The sequence below is a fragment of the Styela clava genome, chromosome 3 (genome assembly GCF_964204865.1).
Source record: "Styela clava chromosome 3, kaStyClav1.hap1.2, whole genome shotgun sequence".
Lineage (NCBI taxonomy): Eukaryota > Metazoa > Chordata > Ascidiacea > Stolidobranchia > Styelidae > Styela > Styela clava.
Window position 1 is genome coordinate 3,074,517 of NC_135252.1, and position 15,549 is coordinate 3,090,065.

Consider the following 15,549-nt stretch of genomic DNA (forward strand, 5'->3'; position numbering starts at 1 on the left):
GGATGTTGAAACATTCTGAACAAATATATTGACGGCACCTGCTAGAAATCAGGTCACCTCATGACCCATGAGATTGGGCAATTGTGGCTTGGGATTGCCAACCCGAAGTATATAGGTCCGCTTCGTGGGTAACGTTCCGGACGCCCAACATCACATGTCTTGTGAGCCGCCCCCTTGACAGAATTCAGAAGTAATATTTGGTTGAGTGATGACCGTAGACCTTCAATTTATTACGTATTTGTTGAAAACTAAAAATCAAAGCACATCATTCTCAAAGCAAAATCCCTCAACTTTGGAAACCGCTCATTGCTCGCAAGATTCCAAAATGTTTCATTTCACTCTTTCTTTTTTGTTCAAAGAAAAAGCCTGTTATATTATCGGTAGCGAATATTCCCGAATGAAAAGATAGAATCAATTTGTGTGGAAGTTCTAAGTCATTTAAGGTCGTTGAAATCGAATAACTAACCCAAGTCAGTTAACCATATAGAAGAGCCTCGCATATTATTCAATCACCGTGTCATCATCACTTCTGTTTCAGCTTGCTGTAACACAAGTCCATTTGATGGCGTTAGTGATGTAACAATATGTCGAAAGATTTTTCTGCTTATTTTAATTACGATATGGCTACCCTATGTATGCCTATCTAAGGCTACACGCCCTATGCCACCAATGACATCAATTAAACAACGGCATTGATGTCACCAACTGCGCCAATCACTTATACACGAATAAGTGGGGTTACCATATTTTTTGACCTCAAAGCGGGACGCCTCCTGTAACTTCACAGTTTCCGATTTTACTACATATATATGCCTACTTTTAAGCCACCCGAGCTGTCTTCATTGACCATATTGTCATTGAGAGTTCAAGCGTATATGCTCTGTCTAAATATCGGGTTCAGTTTCAAAAATAGAAAGAAATAGACGCTAACGATACAAATGATCCGAATTTAGATTTTTTTATGTACAGCAAAAGGGATAAAGAATAATGAAATAGTCCGCCGTTTTCAAGCATTGAGAATTTACTTATTCGCCCAAGCATGCTTTTCTGTAGATAACACATTCAAAAAAAAATTCAATGTTACATTCACGTGAACGTCCGAACAGGACCAATGAGAATTGATTTTACATGTGATACGTTCGCTAACAATATTAGCGGGAAACGACGAAACAAACGAAATAACGCATTCACCTTCAGTAAGTACGTTAGCGTTGCGCTACACAGCAACGAGAACAAGTTCGTGTATGGCTGCCCGCAAAAGCGGGACTTTTGGCTGACATGTCGGGACGGCGGGACAAGACGCTAAAAATCGAGACTGTCTCGCCTAAAGCGGGACGTATGGTAAGCCTACGAATAACTAATGTCATAAACAGCCAATCGAACTTATATGCATATACGTATCCGTCTTTGGGATCACATTGTTATACCTTATCATCGCGATAGTGGCACCATTATATTTACATTTTGTTAAAGTGTGGTTGTGCTCAATCGTTTACCGAAAATGTTGTTATATTGTCCCACATCAGCTGATCGCTTAACTCAAGAAGAAAGAGTTAGTAACAACAATGCTAATGGAATTGTTCCATAAATAAACTATGATTTGGTCATTGGTAGTAAACTCGCAAAAACTAATTGAATTCAATTTTATGCGAAACTGTCATCACACACGCGATTTTTTTTATTTCATTTTATGCTAGGTAGAGCTATTGATCGTTTTGAGTAACTCGAAGTATTTAATTTTGTTTAGTCGCAGTGCGAAATTAGTCCAGTTGCTGCTATAGAACACACCGAATTTAGCTGTCTGTACTCTTAGTACTATTACGTAGCATTGGTTGTATATTTTGAATTAGAATGATGACTGTGAAGCAAGTAGACCAGTTGGTTGGTCAAACTATCAAACATATTTGAATATATGTTGAACACGAGAACTGATATAAATGCTATTGCATGTAAATCAACTTTTAAGCGGTAGGAAAATATATTAGCTGAGTAGAACGAATTATATTGGAAGTCTTGACTATATAATTGTATCTCATCATACCGCATTTTACAAAACGAATAAAGCAACTATTTTGTTCATATTACAGCTAGATTTTTTGAACTTTTGAATTCAACTTCTGTCTTTATGCGTGGAATCCAATGTAGCCTACTTCGTACTTTGTTGTGTCTACGATTAATTCGGGACCTTGTATTTTGAACGCTATTATTAATATAAAATTTAATTCAGTTTTCATTCTCCAAGATTTAATAATGTTCTATGATACCTGTATATACGAGAAGAAATGGATTAATTAAAAATTGGCAGAAGAATCAATCTGTCTTAAACATTATCATCTGCTATATATATATTTCTTTGTTTCAATCTTCTTATAAAATACATTGATTCTATATCTGGAAAAATTATCTCAATCCACGTGGCAAATACACACATTTTCCTTCTTTCAAATTCATGTATTTTGTTATACTGCGTAAGTAAATAATAGTAGTAAAATATATATATATATAGATATATATATTATGGAACGGGGCAATGAACTACAAACATGAATCCAAACTTACTATGTAAAAGTCTACTTTCTAGTATATCACGGATATCCTCATCTTGAGTGATTTCGTTCAGAACAGAATCCATGACCTCAGACACGTCATTTCTAATCTGTAATGTCGTTGTAACATGACTTTTATTGTCAATTAAATAAAACTATTTTACTTCCCAAAGTTTCTAATATTCGAATTACTTTGTTGTTCTGTCATTTTCCCCTAATAATTAATAACTTACTTCTTCCAACTTCACAACTTATCAATCAAGTTTGCAAGTCTAGACATTTGCTTTAATCTGTAAAATATGTTGACATAATATCTTAAGTTACTAAATTAATTTTTGTTTGTTAATTTTTTTTATACCCTCTGATCTTTCATCGATGTTGACTTTCACGCTGACTTTGCAAGAAGATGTCAGTCCTAACGATATGGTAGTTGGATGAATAGCTGAATAGAATGTAAATAAAAATACCTTGCACCTTCGTGACGTTGGACGAGCTCTGGCAGATTCTTGCAAATTAGGCAGATCATGGTTTATCTTGTGTATGTCTTTTGTCTTTATCTCAATTGGACCTTCGTGACGTTGGACGAGCTCTGGCAGATTCTTGCAAATTAGGCAGATCATGGTTTATCTTGTGTATGTCTTTTGTCTTTATCTCAATTGGAGTCCAAAATGATACCGGTGGTAAATACGATTTTGTTCCCGAGCTGGTGAAGCAGTCTTCGGTCTAATTTTTCTGACATAACCCTGTGATTATCCAATGGGTCATTTCTATGCTAGCTACTGATATTTATCCTACAGTTAGTCATATATAGTTAGTAAAATTGTTTCCACCAGGTGAGGGCGATGGTACTTGAACCAGGTATTGCCAACCTGCCATTTGTATTATGTTACCAAGTTAAGTTTTCAGTGATTCAAAAGATTTTCTAGGTTTAGGTAGATATCACGTTAAAACTACTGCTTGATTCAACATACCCCGAGGTTCTTGTATCTGCTTGTATGTGGAACCTTCAATGGTTTCAAGCGTCTATGTTTATATATATATATATATATATGTTTATTACAATATAAACAGCTAAAAACTAATGTGACTCAGTTCTGATACTTATGTGTAGTATTTTAATATACCCCGATCCTTCTTGCTTCGATGCATCCTTGCGTTTGCAGCTTCAAATCAGGAAGTTTACTAATAATGTGATAAATCTGGCCTTGTTTTACATCGACAGGTGTCCAGAATGCTACTGCAGGAAAATGTATTGTCGCATGTTCTCTTCGATTAGCTGGCGCTGTCTTCGGCCTTCGAAGTCATGCTTTTCTCTGAATTTTACAGATGGTTTTTTCGTACATAACTAACGAACCTATACTCTTATAACTTGTATTTATAAAATAAAAAAATCAATATGAAATATTACTGAAAGTAATTTTTTGGTAATATATATTCCAAAAATCTATATAATAACCGATTTTTGGAAGCAAAAATCATCAAAAACCTCAATCTTCGACACAACCAATTCATTTTCGTCGACAACAGTGCCTGGTATATTTTAAATAAATTTATATAATCAGACTTTTAATAATAAGACTTTTAAGCAAATTAGAAACAAACATAATGTACAGTAATACACCTCAAATGAATGGGTTCTCTCTGCTTGCATCATCGGTAGCCCCGCGTATTTATTATCATGAAAATGAGGAACACCCGAAGATGAATTCTAATTACCCGAGTAAATTCTTACCTTGATGGTTTTCTTTGTTTTTCTCTCCGTACCGAGAAGAAATTGCCAAGAATTTGTCGATGCAAGGCTGATCTCAAATATGTAACACAATATTATTTCATACATTTTATTTGATGCTCGTTAATTATGCTAAACTCACATTATACCCTCCATTTTTTCCGCGTCGACGAAGTTGTGGACTGATGTAGCATCAGAATCATTTTCTTTATCTTTCGAATCCCAGAAACAGCCAAAGCAAAGCTGGAAAAAACACGTTTCAATTTTTCACTTAGGGATCTGGCCCTAACTATGTTTACATCGTGCGAGTTAAGGATTCATAGTTGAAACCGCGTGCCTATAATTCCACCTAAATTCTAATACTACAATTGCAGCCCTCCCGAAATTTAATATCTCCTTACTTGTTTCCTAACTTATTCTCTCTTAACTTGTCTACGAACGTAAAAAAGCATCTTATTGGTGGCGTATAAGTAGTACAAATTGATAAAACATAAAAGTCCCTTACATTTATACGTTTACATTCAGATTTTCAGTTACAGTATCACATCTTTCTGTTGCGACTTCTTACCGATGATACTCGCTAGTTCACTCTTGTGGATAGAAATACCTAATGCTATCCAACTATATATTATACCCACCAAGAATGCTCCACGTATACAATTGCAGAACTTGTATTCTTTTTTATTGAAATGAATAATATCTTTGTTTTCAAACACAGGCGACTAAAAATGATAGTTTTATTCCTGCAAAATTGCCCGCGCAAAGGGGCGAAAAATTCCTCACCTTTCTTTAAATCTAAAAATATTCGTTTGTTGCTTTTACAAACAACTATTGTTCAGAGAAAATGTGTGGTTGGACACCATCATACTTCTTGAGATGACATGGTCAAACTAAGGCCCGCGGCCAAATCCGGCCAGTTGGGTAATTCAATCTGGCCCGCCTGATGCTGCCACTACCAAGCTGAAATCAAATTTTGATGTTTCAGCTGAAAAATAGCTCGAAGAATTTGTTGAGGTTGCGAATAAATTGAGTTTTGGCACGAGTCTTATTGCTGTCCACTCTTGCTTTTGTAACACTGTAAATATTGTTCATAAAATGTAACTTTTTACGTCACACATGGCCCGCCAGTCTAGGTTGGCAAAAGTTTTTGAAGTGTTAGATTCCTAAATATATCCAAAGAAGCATCCAGGTTACTCATACATTTCAATCAAAAATTCATTATATATAAAACTTACAATATCGATTAAAAATTGTAATTAATTTCAAATAAAAATTCGTATTTTTCAAAGCTCTAAAAATTTATAACAAAACTGACCCTTTTTTCATGGGTTCATCAGAATTTACTTCATCATTTTCCTCTCTTCCATCTGCATTGTAAGTAACCCTCTCTGTCTTACTCTTTTTCGGCATAGCCCCACGAAAGCAAATAAATAACCGTTGGCTTTATCGCTCACAATTCTATAATAAAAGTAAAGCTATTTAGCCTTTCGCTAAAAAATATTTCTTCATCACGTCACAATTATGCGACATCATCTGTGATCTCGTTTGGATTTTAGTCCTTCCTGGAAAACAAAATCTAAACTGACCGCGACTAGAAGACCAGAGGACCAGAAGTGTTGAGAGTTTAAAAAGAGGCTCAGATTATAAAAGTTTGAGAACCACTGGTCCAGTTCTGGTACACCCACATTGTCCAAAAAACGGAACGGAAAGATATTTATTAAATTTCACGGGTGTGTGTGTGTGCGTGTTTTAATTACCTTGGTACTTTTGGGTTAGCGAACACGTAACATTTCTTTTGACAACACCTTTCAATCTAAACTATGTACGCTTCAAACATCACTTAAGGTTCGCATGTGCATGCATCATATCTCGGACCAGAAGCCTATTGATTTTGGGCGAATTATGTTGTATAATTTGCGAGTTTTTAATTAATTAGTGATGAGACACAGGGTATCACTATGGAGTAAGAGTGCTGTTTTGGGGATCCCCTAACTTTCGATCGATAAGTCTTCGGTCTCTGATCGATATTCTCGTTTTGTTTTTATGAATTATTTTATGCTGATTATGGAGTCAAAATAAACTTATAAGCTATTATACATTTCGTGTCCAATGCACCTTTCCCCGAGCATCGACTTCCTTGTTTAATTCGTGACATTGGCCAATCAGCAAGATGCGAAAAGTGTCGTAACAATGCTCCATTTTCGCACTCAGACAGATTTTTAAGCGTGGTCGTAAACATTACCTCGTTTTCGCGTTTTTGAACTCTATTCGTTAGTTTTCTGTTGTGTTTCGGAAACTCAAATATGAATCAGATAATTTAATGATCACTTTGTCTTTCTAGGAGTTCCAATTTATTTGCAGTAATCTAAAATAAGTGCAGAAATAATTAGAAAAACAGATTGTTGTATGCGATGAATCATAATGGTGGTTTGAAACATATACCTCATTTTACAGGCGCCAACTCGCAAAAGCACTCTTTAAATAGCCCCGAAAATTTTACAATGGTAAAGTATAGGAAGAATTTTTTGGGTTTAAAGGTCGGGGAAAAGTCCATAAGATAAGAAATACAAAACAAGAGAGCTATGCTCAAATATGTGGACACGGAGGGCAAAACTAAATATTTTATCATCAATTTCACGAGATTCGTATACGATAACTTACCAGTAGTCGTATCGGATTAAATATTTCATCATCACTCACCAGAGGCAACTCGACTACCCAGGGTACCGGTAACGGTACAGGGGCTGTCGGCGCTTTTCCAGGTCCTGCTGGACGATGATTCAGTTTCAACGTGAATTGAAATACCAACTGATCAGGTACCGCAGTCCACCGTTCCCAATAAAAAATATTACCACTTTCGCTAAGCACGAGATCTGCTGATATGCGTTCGCGGGACTGACACAATATGCGCAAATTTTGATGACGTATGTATGTATGTTTATTCGTCTCGTAAAAGCAAAAACACAGGAGTTAGTAAATATCAACATTGAAGACGGGATGTATACTCTTCTAGTGAAAAATACAATCCTAACCATTGAAAATTTCAAAGCAATTGGTCCAGTAATTATGGAGAAAATTTCCAACATAAAGAACAACAAGAGCTAGTTATGCTCAAATATGTGGATACGAAGAGCAAAACGAAATACTTTATCACCAATTCCCCGAAAATCATATGTGTATCGTAATACGTAGTCTTACGTTCATTCCACTGTGTGGCGCTTATGCGTTGCACATGTGTTGTGTTGCCACGTGTTTTTGATTACTTGTTCTTTTTAAGTCGTGTCTGTTGCATCGGGCAGATTGTTCTTTTCTGTTCTCTGACCTTGATGGCTGAGTATCGTATCCTAGCGTTGAATACAAAAGTGCACCGTGAATATTTCTTGACTGTTTATCGTGTGAACCTGTGGACTGGGGCAACAGAATAGTCGAGTATTTGCCAGTATTCAAAAGTCAATTAAGCTGTCGTTTAGCGAGGAAGTAGACGGTCTTTTCTACACAGTATATTATATCACCGTCGAACGCCATCGCCTAAAAACCCCGCTACGTTACAAATTGGTGGCAGCGTTGTAAGAGCGTGGATGACGACGACTATTGACTATTCAAAGTTTGATTTGGAGTTTGCTTAATACAAGAAGGCGAGTACTACCAGACTACGGGACTCGGAAATCTTGAAGAACTCTAATCAACCTTCAGTTCTCTGGTCTTGCAGACAACAGAAGATTGTGTCAACTCAACAACCAAAACACCGATTGCTATCAGCATATCATCGCGTTAATAATCACATTGCTCGAGAGTCGAGACAACTTCAAATGAGTTGGACAATTCGCTTCATCAAATCAAATTCCGTTACTTGGTTGTAGAACACTTGAACAATTAGTGCAATTGAATTGGATTGATAAACGACGAACTGGACAGTGACAGACTTTTCTAATATTTGTTGTGGTTTATGGAGTTGCGCAGCAGAAATCTCCCGAACATTCTCGAAACAACTACAAGTCCTTTTATTTCGAGTACTTCAATAACTGTCACTCCACATCGACACAACAAAAAAACAATTCCACGTAAAATAATGAACCAATCAAAAGATGAAGGTATTCCGTCAACTTCTGGTGCGACTTCAGACGGAGAAATTATCGTATCAAGTATGTCTAACACTTTTGTTACTTTTTCTGGTTTTGCTACTGGCGTAACAACACCAAGTGTTAGGAGTAACCATACTACCATTGTTATCACCCTATCTAAACCCGTTAATTCAACGTCCTTGGCTGGTGTTGCTTATCCTAGTAGTCAACTACCAAATATGTTTTATGGGAATATTCCGTATCAAATGTATTGTCAGAATTATGCTCCTTATTTCCCTAGTAACCCTCCTATGGTTTCTCCGCAATATCCATTTTACCAGGGGTCCCAACAGCCCCCCCCCCCCCCCAACAACAACCTATTCAACAACCGTATGTACAATTTGTACCGGGGGTCGAGGGACGTCGTCCTGATGTTACAGGAAGATTATCAAATTGCTCATTCAGCAACAAAAACCCTTAACCGTAGTATCAAAGTTTTTCGTAACGGGGATGATCCGAATAAATTTGCACTTCGGTTTAATGCTAGTTTAATCGCATACCGAAGCTAGGGATGACCCTGCAAAAGCAATTTGCTTGTATGGGTTCATTGATGCTGATGTTCTTACCCGCTTGAAAACTGTTATTCCTGCCCCAAGACAGTTTTAATTTTGATGCTATTTTACAATATTTGGTAAAGTTTTCTGGTACCGCTGGTGAAACAAGTCCCCACCAGAAATTTAGAGATCGCATACAGCAGGTTGGCGAAAGCTATAATGCGTATGCTCAGGATCTCGAACATTTGGGTTATTTGGCATATGGTAAAACACCAACTACAGAAGATATACTGTGCCAACAATTTAAGTATGGCCTTAGAAATAAAAGAGCTAAAGAATTTTTAGATATGGTTGGACCTATGAATACCTCTTTTCGTGTTTATGTTAAATGTCTAATGGAGAGGGCTGCTAATACGAAACAGTTTGCATATAATTATGTGGATCCTAATGATTCACAAAACTCGCAAATCAATGCGATGAGCTCAAAGCAAAGATATAGCGGTAGTGGCGATTCCAGACGCAAACTATCGCGGTAAACAAAATGACCGCCGAGGCCGTGGATCATGTAACAGAGGTCGGGGTGGCCGTGGAGGTTTCTCCAGCACACAAGAACCTCGAAATCGCGATGGTTGTAGTTATTGTAGAAAGACTAACCACATAGATGAGAATTGTTTTGCTTTACAGAAAGTGTTACGTAGATATAAGAATATAAAGATTAAGGATGATAAACAGTCCAAATCCGATGTTAACACAGTGTTAAACACGGAAGGGTTGGGGAACGAGGCCAGTCACCAACCCGAGAAATAGATTCCAAGGTAAATCCCGAATCAAATGAACGGCCTGTAAATGAAACTGAAAAACCCTTGACAACTGAAGCATATGAAGAATATGCTCAGAAAGTCTCGAACACCCTTTTCAATGTTACTATCCAGCACAGGAACTGTGTACTCCCGTTTACACCGACATTTTGATCGGAGATAATTTGCATGCAAATACTATATATCATAGGTAGTGGTGCTGGTGCCTCTTTCATTTCATCTACTCTGTGGGAAAAAGCTAGCAAAAATCAGGACATAGAATCCGTCACACAGAGATTTGAATGTTATAGGGGAGAACCTATTAATATTAAAGGTAGAACAAAAAGTATAAAGTATAGACGACTATCACATGTTTTTTGTAACAGGAGACATTAAGGGTAATGTCGATAAGATACTGTTAGGAAACGATTTCCTTAATAAGTATTCCTGTATTCTAGATTACAATGACTGTAGTCTTAAGATTGGGCATAGCTGCGTTTATTTTACATGTGAACCTACCCCATATCCAAGACGCACTTACAAAGTGTCGTCAATAGATGAAGTCTTAATCCGACCATCTGAAACTGTCGTCCTAATGGGAAGTCTGATGGGTGATGATTATAATGACACAGATATAAGCACCAATAATATTATCAGACTAATTTGCAATCTGTGTCTTCTGATGAGTCGAGTGGTATTGTGCAGACCCGTATTTTTGGTTATTTTGGAAATAGACTTCCCTTGCAGCAAAAAGAGTCGGCCGTTGTTTCTTATTCTATTGATGCCCAAATACCGGTTCGTATTATGAACCCAGGACCGTTCTCAGTATTCTAGCGTTGAATACAAAAGTGCACCGTGAATATTTCTTGACTGTTTATCGTGTGAACCTGTGGACTCGGGCAACAGAATAGCCGAGTATTTGCCAGTATTCAAAAGTCAATTAAGCTGTCGTTTAGCGATGAAGTAGACTGTCTTTTCTACACAGTATATCCCCGAGTATTTGCCAGTATTCAAAAGTCAATTAAGCTGTCGTTTAGCGATGAAGTAGACTGTCTTTTCTACACAGTATATCACCGTCGAACGCCATCGCCTAAAAACCCCGCTACGTTACATATGCGGTAACTTACCAGTAGGCTACCTGTATCAGGGTACCATGACGGTACAGGGACTGCCATAGCTTTCCCAGGTCCTGTGACGATCAATTCTTCTCGATCAGGTTTCAACGTGAATTGAGGTAGCCTACCAAGTGATCCGAGTCACTCTCTATAACCAGATCGGGTACCACAGTCTACCATTCCCATTAAAAAGCTTCCCAAAATCATATACAATAACTTGCCAGTATCGATATCGGGGTACCGGTAACGGTACAGGGACTGGTTATATATTTGACGATTATTCACTCTTCTCGATTCAGTCCAACGTGAATTAAAATACCAACCGTTTTCGTGTTCCCGAGAACGTGTTCCCGAGAACGTGTTCCCGAATTCTTCTGAATCCTATACAAGTGATTAGGTAAACAATCCACAATTCGATAAGGTCCAATCCATGGAATACTCAGCTTGCGATGCTTAGGTGGATAATAGTACCACACCAATTCATCTTTCTGGAAAGTAAGTGGTTTAACACCCAGGTAAACAATCCACAATTCGATAAGGTCCAATCCAAGGAATACTCAGCTTGCGATGCTTAGGTGGATAATAGTACCAAACCAATTCATCTTTCTGGAAAGTAAGTGGTTTAACATCCAGATCAAAATTTCTCTTTTGTCCGGTTGCAGCAGCATTTAGATGTTGCCTAGCATGAAGAAAAGCTTTTTCAGTTGCGCAGGAAAACCATTCGACAAACTCAGTGTAACAAGGATGAGTAGATGACTCTGGTTTGCCAAACATAACATCAACAGGCATCTCGATTTCTCGTCCAAGCATTAACCTCTTCGGTGAATATCCTGTACTATCATGTACAGTGGAGCGATATGCCATGCAAAGATATGGGAGATGGTCGTCCCAATCATTTCGATTCTCATTTACAATTCAACATTTGTTGTATAGTCCTGTTGAAACGTTCAACTTGTCCATCTGAACGTGGATGATATGGAGTTGTTCGAGTCTTCTGAATCCCGTACAAGTTGCACATCTCAGAAAATAACTTGGATTCAAAGTCTCTTCCTTGATCTGAGTGGAGAATTCTTGGTACCCCAAATCTCGAAAAGAATTGGTAACCAACGCATCAGCAGTGGTGTCCGCTCGCTGATTTGGTAAAGCAAAACATTACACCCATTTAGAGAAATAGTCCGACAGAACCAAAATGTGTTCGTTGTCATTTTCAGTCACTGGCAATGGTCCAAGAAAATCAATGGCAATTCTTTCCATATGAGCTCCAGATATAAGTTGTTTAAGATCTCCTTGTCTTCTTCCGTAAAGCATCTTTGTTGAAGCACAAGATTTGCAAAATTTGCACCATCTGAGAATGTCCCCTTTGAAACCGGGCCAACAAAATCTGCGCCTTATACTTTTGAAAGTTCGATTAGCGCCAATATGACCTGCAGTGCGCAAAGAATGGAGCTTATGGAGCAAATCGTGCCTCAAATTTGATGGAACAATCGATTGGATATGCGATTCCTCCAATTTACAATCAGGTATCCAACGACGATAGAGAAGTCCATTATCTACAAAAATCAAATCCCATTGTGACATTAAACGTTTGGTCACTGTTGATTCAGGCATGTATTCTTGAATGTCAGGTTTCTGAGCAGTAAGTTGTTTCCATTTCAAAACAGCAGAAATATCTGGATCTTCACTTTGCCAAGATTTAATTTGCTCATCTGTGTAGGTATCTAGCCGATTACAATCGGAGATTGACTGGGCTGTTTTGAGATTACACCCACAATAACCTTATTCACAGTTACATCTCATTGGTACCACAATCAGAACAATCTTCTCGTTTGCATTTGCAAACTTGGCGTGACAATCCATCAGCATTGCCATGTTTTACGTCAGGTCTGTGTTTAATCTTAAAGTCATAAGCACCAAGTGTTAATATCCATCTTGCCAACATTCCTTGTGGTTCACGAAAATTGATCAACCATTTCAGAGCAGCATGATCTGTGCGAATTCTGAAAGACATTTACTACTCCATACAAAAGGAATATTCTTCCTGGTCAATCGAAAAAGAGGTCCAGCAATTGTTGAATAATCTTGAACAAACTTCCGGCAGTAGTTCGCTGTGCCTAGAAAACTGCGAATATCGCTGACAGAATTAGGCGTTTTCCATTCCTTGATAGCCGCAACATTTCCAGGGTCGCAACAGACATCTTCAGATGAAATAAGATAACCAAGATAAGAGGTGCTTCGACGGAAAAGTTTACATTTCGAGGGCTTCAATTGTAAACCGGCACGTCTTATAAAAACTTCCCGAAGATTTGAGAGTGTCATTGAGAAATCACTACCATGAGCCAAAACATCATCAAGAAAATTGAAACACCCGTTCCACAGGAGATCACCAAGGATATTGTCCATCATCCGTTCGAATGTTGCGGGAGCATTCGCTAAACCAAATGGCATCACCACAAAGTGAAAATGTCCACGGCCAGGTAAGCTGAATACTGTCTTTTCGCGGTCTGCAGGGTCAACCTCCACTTGCCAATACCCGCTTGCGAGGTCAAGAGTTGAGAACTATTGTGCACCGTTTAAGGACTCAATGATATCCTCAATACGCGGCAAGGGATATGTATCCTTGTAGGTGACGTCATTAAGCAATCTAAAATCCACGCAAAATCTGGTAGAACCATCCTTTTTGGGAACTAGGACAATGGGAGAAGAATATGGGGAATCACTTAGTTCTATGACACCCTGAGCCAGCCAGCATATTATCAACAGCTTCTTCGGCTATCTCCCTACGCGCCCACCCCATTCGACGAGGAGCCTGCCGAATCGGCTGTGGTGTTGTTGTGATGATTCTATGCTTTGCTGCTGAAGTACGGCCAAGTTCACCATCTGGTCCTACAAATACATCATGGAATTCACAAATCAAATTGACCAACTGTTCACGTTGACTCGGGGTTGGATCCTCAACGGAATTGACCATCTCATGTAGATGTTCTGGTAATTCAGAAGCTATAACCCTTTCGGATTCGTCAACTTGAATCGGTGCTACAAGTTTAGGGTGTGCAATACCAAGCAAAGATCCAGCCCTGATCTTAAGTTGTCTGCCTTTCTGGTTGATAGCTAGAACCGGAAGAGTGGACTTTCCAGGATCCACTAGAGAAGAAATCAGCTGAACGCCATCAGCAAGGAAAGAAGAATTCAGCGGTTCCACAAGAGCTGCAACATCAGACACAATGCTTTTCGGCCATGGGCGACTAAGTCGTGCAGGGATAACAACCTTAGAATATGGCGGTATATTAATATCTTCTCGAACAGTTACACGACAACACGGTACAGACTTTTCAGTAAACAGTTTGATTCCATGACCCTCTATCACCATGTGTCCAGATGATAAGTAAAGAACGCAATCATGTTCTCGGAGATAGTCCATGCCCAAAATACCATTAGACATGCCTAGGTTGGCAACAACAACAGTGCGTCGCGATGCAAAAGAATCAATAGACAAATCAACTTCCAATGTACCCAGTGGTGATAAATCATGCCCTCCCACTGCAACAAGAGATTCTTCGAGTGATGCTAATTGTCCTTTTTTCCCACATATAGCCTCAAATATGGAAATGTCGATCAGAGTAGTCATAGCACCACTATCTACAAGAAAATTGAACGGTTGATTGTTTACAAGTACCTTCGCATACCAAATATTGTCATATTGCAAGGAACAAATATTCAGGTCTATATTCTGGTTCGTTGGTCCGTCATCAAGTAATAATTCAGGGGACACTGAGGACCTCAAGCCCGCTGAGTGTCGTTTAAATTTGCGGTCGGAGAGGAAGCAGCTGTTGCAGGATCAGCGGTATTCTGAAGATGTGGACAATCCCGTTTAAGATGATCAGTCTGCTTGCAATTAAAACATGCCTTGCAATCCCTGCCCCAATGACCATGTTTACCACATCGAGGACACGGGTTGCGTGGTGTACCATCAAAACCACGATTGTTATTAGTGCGCGGCTTAACATATGCTATGATCTCATCCAGTTTTGCTAGAATGCGCTCGCCAATACTGCCTTCGAAAGATATGTCGTTTTGCTGGTTAGCCACACTACCAGTATTACACTGTATCACTGCTGCAATGCGCGGTTTAGGCATGTCTTTCCTCTCAGTGTCGCAAGAGACAGAGCCTTTTCAAAAGTATCAGGCTGTTGCATGGTAACATGTTTGATCATGCTTTCATCGGTTAAACCGGCGAGAAACTGCGATTTCAAAATATCATTTTGACCAGCAATATCAAGATTTGGGTAAGCAAGAATTCAATTCATCAAGCTCAAGCTCATTCAATTTGTTACCATAATCCCGTGGTGCTTCATTTGGCTTAATCCTATGACAATAAAATGTAGTACGATATGAACTCTCATTTCCGGCAGGTTTAAAGAAATGGTTAAAATGAGCCACAATATCACGATAGCTAGTACGTTTCATATCTGGTAAATCTTTCAATACATTTAGAGCTTGACCTGTCATGCAAGTAGCCAATTCCAATCCCGCAGTGTCATCATCCCACTGATTATAACTGGTAACCAATTAAAAATGGCATAAATAACTAGGCCACGCCATGACAGTGGACCCATCGAAATACATCGGCTTTTTGGCATTTCTTGCCATCATCGTAGCATTAGCTGTGCTATTGAGAACACTACGATTAACATTGGCATTCAGGACACTGCTAGCGCTCACTGGAGGAGCTGATTGTGTAGCCACTGTA

General features: G+C 38.7%; 1 long non-coding RNA gene across 2 annotated transcripts; it reads right to left on the bottom strand.

The window, feature by feature from the left end:
• Window positions 1–420: 420 nt before the first annotated feature.
• LOC144420942 (uncharacterized) lies at window positions 421–5,807 on the bottom strand. 2 transcript variants are annotated; one of them, XR_013474795.1, is made up of 4 exons: window positions 5,591–5,807; window positions 3,014–5,350; window positions 2,780–2,836; window positions 421–2,656 (listed from the first exon to the last, which is right to left on the bottom strand). It is a non-coding gene; the product is annotated as an uncharacterized LOC144420942 (long non-coding RNA). The 2 variants fall into 2 exon arrangements; XR_013474794.1 differs by lacking the exon at window positions 2,780–2,836.
• Window positions 5,808–15,549: the final 9,742 nt, after the last annotated feature.